General features: G+C 44.2%; 1 long non-coding RNA gene across 1 annotated transcript; it reads right to left on the reverse strand.

Annotated features, from left to right (window-relative positions):
• Positions 1-1,250: 1,250 nt before the first annotated feature.
• Positions 1,251-7,493, reverse strand: LOC130258640 (uncharacterized). The gene is made up of 3 exons (XR_008841527.1): positions 7,424-7,493; positions 3,969-4,017; positions 1,251-2,897 (listed from the first exon to the last, which is right to left on the reverse strand). It is a non-coding gene; the product is annotated as an uncharacterized LOC130258640 (long non-coding RNA).
• Between the last annotated feature and the right edge of the window lie 1,045 nt (positions 7,494-8,538).

Raw genomic sequence — 8,538 nt, forward strand, 5'->3', positions numbered from 1 at the left:
GTTTGTATTCTTTGTGTTCTGGCATGCTGAGGCCAAATTCTCTCTTATGGACAACCCAGGAGTTCTACAGAAATTAAAATATGAAATGTGAAATTCTGCTTGAACAGGATGGAAGAAAATTAGTCTATAAGGGGGAGAAGTAATTTGAGGTAGCTCAAAATTATTTCAGAAATTAATTGACTTTGAAATAATTGGCAATGCTATCTAGGCACCAGGTAGGCAATTATCTATTTTGTAAAGTAAGAGTGCTAAGGGATATTGAAATTGGAGAGCAGAATACTTGAATAAAATATATGGGTTCTCCTGCTAGTTTTCCATAATGTTATCTGTAAAACACATACAGGCAGTACAAAGGCATCAGAGCCTTTCAAAGCCTTTTGTGTATTCTCCCTCTGCACATTAGAGAGGGAGGTATTCAGAGTTGAGCAAGTCATCAAAAGAAATTTATGTGCCTGAATTCTCTTTGTTTGAGTAGACTACATATTTTCTGAGGATCTGAGTCCAGAGACACCAGATGGTTGTTTTTCTCAGATATTTAGGCACCTACACATGCAAATAGGTGCCCAGCAGTATTTTCAAGCATGTCCAAACACTTCATTCTCTAAATAACCATTAAAAATATTGGTGCAACATTTTCATCCTACGATTTTTTTTCTAAAATATCAAAGGAAAAAAATACTTCTGTAGAAATTTGTAACTGAAGAGATGAGCACCCCCAGGCTACAGAGTGGGGACCACACAGATCTGGGATATTTCTGCCAAATACAACACTAGACAGTAGAAAACCATGGCAGCAGCTCTAGGAACAACATGGCACTGGGGGAGTTAAAAACTGCAGTTAAAGAGAGATTAAAATCTACAGCCAAATTTAGTTGTGTTGAGACCATGTAGTTAAACATCTCTGTCCCTCCCTACCTTCCAGGATTCCCCAAAACTGAATGGGGACACAAAAATGGACTTGGAGGAGTGATTTGAAGAAGCTCAGCTGACATTTACCCAACAAAAATCCAGCAAAGAGTCCTGAACCCCAAAAAGAGAAGAAGGAAGCAGCTCAGAGAGATGAGAAGTATAAACATTAAACAAAAATACCAAATTTAGTCCCCCTTTTCTAGGAGCATGGACCTTGTGTAGCTGAATGCCAGCAGAGCTCTCTGATAACCAAACAGCCTGTGCTGGGTTCTGCTGAAGAGGAATAGGGTGTTACTTCTGTTCTTAGGAAGGATAGATGTTAAGAAGAATATATGATGTTTGATCCAAAGATACTTTATTTTTAGATTCCTGACACTTGAGTAAATTAGTTTATAGCAAAATACAAAGGGAGATGGTCTTGGGAAACAATTAGGGAGTTTTAAAATGCAACAAAAAGTTACAGGGAAAAATCTCTTCGCTATAATTGATAGTTTTGTCTCAAAGGGAATTAACAGAATTTTATGACTTTGATCTTCAAAAGAATGAGGTTCTTAACTTCATTAGTCATTTTGCTTCAGTTTCAGCATGGGTGCCACAAGAGAGAAACCCCCAGCCTTTAAAAGGGGCAATCCTCCTACATTTGTCACAGCTGCCCTACTGAAGTTCCGTTCAAGAGATCAGCTAAAGAGATTTTGTGGCAGAAAATCCATTATAATTAATGAGCATTCATAATTAATGGCTGACCTGATGTAGCCTTTGAGAAGGATCACAGCTTTTCTCCTTCTGATCTTAATGCAACAATTTCACTTTATCATCACAACCTTTCTCTCTACTTAAAAACTTAGCAATGGGTTAAATGGTAGCAGGAGTTAGATAATTCCACTATTAACCAAAGTTAAAAGCTCTTTAGTTTGCTGTTCTCAGAGACTGTACTAACTGTTCTGATTATAAAGCATGAATTTTAATAACAATACTGTACTGTACTCCTCACCTGCATAGGTTTAGAACTAATTAAAATACAACAGGAATGTATCTGCTTCTATCTAGACAAGGAATATGACTGAGTAACATCTTCCATCACCTCAAAAGAACCATCTCTTGCAAATTCTGCTTTCCCCTGCAAAGTTAAAAATCAGGTGAAGTTTTTACTTTACTAATGGGGAAATTATTTGCAAATATTTCTATTTGCTTTGTATTTTATGCAGTTTTATGAGCACTGTTACAGGTAGGAAAAAGAAAATACTGTTTTTCTAACTCATAGTGGAGTTTGAGTTTTTCAAATTTATTTCCATGAAATTATGGCAATGAAATTAAAACCAGTTTTCTTGCTCCATGAAGAAGCAGATGTTCCAGAAGCAATAAGATTTTAGATTATTAAAATAACCCTTGTCACACCCTGATAGATTTTCCTTCCAGGTACATTCAATAAGCACAAGTTGCAGACCAGCTTTGCTTGGGTGTTTTCCAGCTTTCCTTGGCGTGGCCAGTGAGGACCAGGATGAGCTCCTGGCTGGTGGAGGAGCCTGGAGAATTTCCCCAAGGCTTCCACAGCACAGGCTGCTCCAGCACGCTGCACTCCCATCCCCTCTGGCAGCGTGGGCAGCACCTTGCCTTGATTAGTGCTAATTACAGGCTCAGTCAATGAGAGCCACAGGCACGGAGCTGTCACAGCTGGAGAAGAGGACACAGAGGACTCACAAGGACAAGCTGTGCCAGCCAGGGGGATGAAAAGGCTGGATTCACTCCTGCAGGCATGGATGGCTGGGCTTCCCACCACAGCTCTTCTCCATCTCTCCTCACAGCTGGGCTTCCTTCTCTTCTGGCTCTCACAAAGGTCTGACCAGCAGCTTCTCACAGAAACGAGGAGAGGGTGCTCCAAGGTTCGTGGAGAGACTGAGAAATCTGGATCAGCAGAAAATTTCATCTGATTCAAGGCTGGGTCTGCTTAGGCAGGAGCAATGCATTGTCACTTCCATAATAAAATGTATCTGAAATAGAAAATGCTGACAATATGTATGAAATCCTTCTCTGGGATTCAGACTCCACCAAAGAACAAGGAATAAACAGACACAGAAACCTGATGTACAGGTCTAAGAGACTTTTGTCTCCCTTTTTGGGTGAATATCTTCAGTGAACAGCACAAATCTTTCAGATCAGCTCTTCTGTAGTAATGGAAATTAATTTACTCTTCTCATGTACATCTGCAGGTGTTTTCAGAGAGCAGAAAAATAGGGAAGAGGTTGCTTTTCTCAGTTAAAGATTTCATAGAAAGAAATCGAAACAAGGTTTTTGTTCTGCCATCCTACAGATAATTTACTTCAGTTTGGGACACAAACAAGACTTCAGTTGATGGAAAGCTTGTCCCTGCTATGAGCAGGCTGTGTTTTCAGAGGTGTCTATGGGTTTCAGAGCTTTCTATCATAACACCAAAAAGACCCTGGAGTTAAAAACAAGCAATGTGATTTCTTGAGTCAGATTGTTCTGAATGACAAATTAGAAATCACCAAACTGTTTTTCTTTATCAAGCAGCACACAAGCAATTAAGCTCCCCAATCCCTGGCCTGCTGGGGAACTCTGTGCTAAATTTTCCTTCAATTTTTTCACAGTCATAGATGGAAACACATCTTAAAGCAGCAGCCAGCCACACTGAGGGACAGGTACTTCAGTGGGATGATGGTTTAACTTTCCAGAGAGTGTCAATAGCTTAGTAAGATTTCAGCTTCATCACCCCTAGGGTTCAGCTCCATCTTCCACCCTGCTTTAGATGGTTCTTTAGTCTTTTTTTTTTTTTATTATTTTTTTTTCCACATCAGAGCACCTTGCCACCTTTACTGATTAATCCTCTGGATCCCTGCAGGGTAAGGAAGTATTACCAAGTCTGTTTTTCAAACTAAGGAGGCATTTGAAAACTAAAATATTGCAAAATAGACATCTAGTTTCATGGAACATGGCCAGAGATACCCAGGTTTGGCATGTATACAGGGAGGCAGGAACACCCATGGGCTGTAAAATAACTTCCATCTGTATGTCTAGGGCATCACCCAGGTTTAATAACTCACCTTATTACTTGGTGTTGACTCCTCTCAGAATTTAAAATTAGTAGCAACCCTAAGAAAAACAGAGCAAAAATCAATAACCAGAGAAAAAAAGAGGGACCCCATCTCCCCAGCCTGTCACCTGCTGCCTGGCAGTCACAGCCACAGCTGCCCACCACTGACAGACCCTGCCCAGGGTCAGAGAGAGAGGAGGAAAAATTTCTGACACCAGACAATTGAGTTGTACCAGCAAGAAGCCATAAATAAAGACAGATTCTGGTAATAAAAGAATTCTGTGATGATCTGTGAAGCTTTACAAGCAATTCCTGGCTTGTCCCAAACACCTGATACTGGTAAAATTAATGTAGGGTGATTGAGGGCAATGACAGAGGATTTCTACCTGGGAGTTCAACACGTTTTCAAGAGATGATGGGGAGCCCCAGCCACTCCTGGTCTGAATTCCCTACCATGAATTTAATATTACAGTTAAATAGGAAGTTTTGCAGCATACCAGTGAACAGGCAGGAGGAGGGTTATGCACACAGGTGGGATGTGTTTTGTACAGCAGCCTGAAGAAAGACTCCTTTTAATCCTTTTGAGAAGAGACATGAATAGAAGAGAGATGAAAAGCACAATTTTTCACAGCCTCTCCAAATTCCCTTCTGATCCCCAGAGGATCTATTCAGGCTGGGACTGATACTGCATTTAATTCATATTGCAAGTTGGTGAGGGACTGCTAACACCAGAAGCAAACCATGTTCAGAACTGAAACCTTGAAGTGAGTTGTAACCCTGTGGGCTTTCTTTTCTTAGTCAAATTCAACCCCCAGTAACTGGGGTTAAACTCTGGCAATACAGCATGGGCAGCACACAGCCCTGTCCTTGGACATGCCTCCCTGTCCAAGAGAGCCCCAGGCTGGGCCAGAAACAGCCCCAGCAGTGTCCTTGTGCTGCAGGGACAGGACTGACATGGTCCTGAGCCAGCACACTCTACAAGGAGCTCCCAGAGCAGCACCACTGTGTCCATCTGAGGCTGACTGACCCCCTGACCTGGGTGAAGCTTTCCTCCTGCCCAGAGCTGGGCTGCTGCAGTGCCCAGCTCAGCATCCACGGCCCCTTTTGTTCCCAGCTCAGCCAACAAACCAGCACTGTTTGACTCGAGATCAGTTCAAGTGTAAAGGAGGCACCAAAGACAACCTTTCTCTACAATCAAACATTTTGCTTTTTCTTCCAGAGCACCCTCCTGCTCGTGTTCTACGTGTGTGGATGTACAGGAGCTGCATCCCCAGCAGTGTCACTGGATGCCCACCCACACCTCCTGGCTGTGTGAAACTCTATCAAGCTGTGCTTTGCCTTCTGAACACACCAAGAAGGACACTGCACAGAGAAAATTACAACTTCTGTCAGGACCCAGGTAATCCAAGCATGATCACACCTTGCCCCAAGGGTGAAGCTCTCCACCCCGTGGAACCCCCAGAAGCTGTATGGAGCTGCCCCCTGTGCTGGGCCAGTGAGGGCAGGGCAGGGAGGCTGGGATGCTCCCCCCATTCAAGTAACAGCCAGAGTCTCTTCCCTGCACCCACTGGAGCAGAGGTAAAGCTTACTGGGCTGGCAGAGTGTGTGGTGCTTCTTGCCCATCCAATGCCTGGATGAATCACAGTGCTCCTCCCAGCCTAGAGAGGAACAAAGGATCTGGATGCAGCACTGACCAGATGCTCACAAACCCCCTTTTGCAGAATCACAGAATGCTTTGGGTTGGAAGGGACCTTAAGATCCTCCAGTTCCAGTCCCACTGCCTCAGACTTCTCTGGAGCCTTCCTAAATGCTCCTCCTTTAGGTGGTGCAAACATGTCCTGAGAAGCCTAATGGCAGAAGTTAGTCTGAAATACACACAATCTCTTCTGAAACAAAACATTTTCAAGACTTCTCTGCACTTGAGCCAATTTCTTCAGGCATCCTGCCTCATGTTTAGGAACCAAGGGCAAGATTCCCACATTAGGTGTCTAGTGCTAAGTTTTATGGCCCTGCACTTGAAAATATGTTCCTAAATATCTGAATCTCAGGCACCTGGAAATAATCCCTGTATATTATTTTTATTTTCTCTCCTTTATATGGTTTTAAGCTGCTTTTATGCGGCACTGGAAAGTTACAGCTGTGATTTGTTGCATTCTGGTCTGCTAATAGAAACATCCCCCTGACTGCTGCTCACTCTGCAGAGCAGAAGGATCGTAATGCAGATTGTAAATGGTTGCATTACAGAGAAAGATAATGTTTCTTTCCCCTTTCATTTCCCTGGGTTGGTATTTATCGTGGTAGGGGTTGTGTAAGCAGATGAGAGAGAGATCATGCATTATTTACCAGGCTGGAGCTGGGGAAAGGCTCCAGCCTTTGGGAGTGTGGATGAATGCCCAGCAATTCCACCCGCTCAGGTTTGTGCTGTGCTTAGTGGGAGCCTGGCTGAGGGATTGCTGAGCAAATAGGATGGTCCTGCCAGCCTGGAGGGTGGCAGTGCATGGGGCTGGGGGCCACAGGCTCCGTTCTCCCTCCTTTCAGCTCTGGACAGTTTCTGTCATTATTGATTTCAGCCTGGACCAGAGCTGCCACTGAGTCACCACAACCACCAAACAACCCCTTAAGGTCTGCTGGGGCTCCAACACATCTGAACAAAACTTCTTGCCCTTGAGTGTAGCTGACAAACCCAGAGATGGGGCTCTCACAGGAGGAGGCAAAAGCCTTTCCAGCCCCAGGATTGTCCCCAGGACCAGCACTGCTGACCCAGTTTCTGAACGGGACAGGAAGTTGCAACACTCTAAGGTTTGTTATCATTAAACTCTAGCCAGTGTCAGAGGCTCTGTGTTTGTCCTTGCAGTGCTACTGCCAGTGCACATCAAAACTAACAAAATACGCCACTAAATGCTGGCAGCCTTGGGAAATAATTTTAAAAATCCCCAAAACCAAGAAACAAACCCAGTGAAACGACTAAATAAGGAATAAGTTAATGACGCTCTTCCAAATTAAGGAGAACAAAGGGAAAGGATCAGGTCTTATTTTTGCAATTAAGGTGTTATTTATGGCAATTTAGCTGTTTTAAGATTTAGCCTGGATACAGAAAAAACATCTGATTTACTCTCAAGGCTTCTCATCAGTTTCTATATGAGCACCAACCAGCCAGCCAGCCAAAAAGCAAGAGGAGCTCTGAACTCCCTGTGTGCCCACAAAGCTGCTGTAAAACACCCTGAGGATTTATCCCCATGCTGGGCAGCTGCACTGTGAGCATTGGAAACAAGCAGGAATCTTCCAAAGAGAGAAGAGAAGCAGCAAAAGGGAAAAAATAAAGATTCTGGTTCAGTGTCTACATGCAACCTGCACGTGAAGAGGGGTGGAAAGAGGCTGCTCAGAAGGGCATCCTGTTTGTGCAGAGAGGGGATGAGCAAACAGCACCTCTGCCCTGCCCCAGAGCTGAAAACATTTGCAGAGTACCTGGATGTTAAACATCAAGACTGTGCACACTGTTTGCAGGATTCAGCCCCAGATATCTTCTTGGTTTTCCTACATATTAATAAAAACAACAAAGGAAATAAATAAAAAAGGATGTAAAGCTTTGTTAAACTCAAAAACAGTTCAGAGGGGAGAGAGCTGAAGATGGGATGGTGCTGGGAAGACATTCAGCCTTGCCATGCTGCTGCTCACAGGCTCTTTGAAGGAGGCATGAAAGGAGACATTGCAACACGACAGTTCAAACTCTGTGGCTCTGTTGATTTTTGCAGCCCCCGTGGCTGCCTGCCTCGGCATCCTGTTCTTTGAACCTGCAGAGTAAATAGGTGTGACTGCTGTGGTCTGTGGGCAGGAGATGTGTTCCCAGGAGGAGCACTGGGGGCAGGCAGGAAAAGCTCCTGCTAGCATCCTGGAGAGCAGCATGAGGCAGCCAGAGCGCTCAGGCTGAAAAAGGGGGGAAAGAGAGAGAGAGCGGAACAAAAATCAAGAAAACCTTCCATAGGAGGTTTGTTTTTAAGACCTCCTTATGAAAGAAAAGGTCTGCAGGACTTGTAAGGAAACACTTTGGCTTTTGTGAGGATGGATGCAGGAGGATGTGAACAGGAATGTGACAGATGTGTCAGCTTTCCAGCACCCCAGCAGAGCTGCTGGAGGCACAAGGGGTTTAACCAGAGCACCTGGAGTTTGGCAGGAGATGAGAAACAGGCTGACCAGGGCCTCAGAGGGTGTTGATGTGATTTTATTCAAATCTAACTGACCAGAAGATCTCTCTTCTCTTCATTCGCCCTCTCTCAGCAGAAACATTTATCATGCTAAGCGAAATGTTTAACCACTGGCACTGTTGGCTGCAGCAGCTCATCATAAGCAGCTTTAGCATTTGCTGGGATCAGCACCCTGGGGCTGGAGATGTTTTCCTCTGCCCAGTTACCCTTCCTTGCTTCTCTCGCCTCCAGCTCTGTCCCCTGCCCATTTTTCAAGTTGCAATGCGTTAAAATAAAAGTATTAACGGCGCTTATCTGATGCACGGGAGATTGTCAGAGCAAGCTGGCAAGCAGCCAGGAGCTAATAGCAGCATAAAGCAATTTGCTGAAAAAAAAAAG

This window comes from Oenanthe melanoleuca, chromosome 13 (assembly GCF_029582105.1).
Source record: "Oenanthe melanoleuca isolate GR-GAL-2019-014 chromosome 13, OMel1.0, whole genome shotgun sequence".
NCBI classification, from domain to species: Eukaryota; Metazoa; Chordata; class Aves; order Passeriformes; family Muscicapidae; genus Oenanthe; species Oenanthe melanoleuca.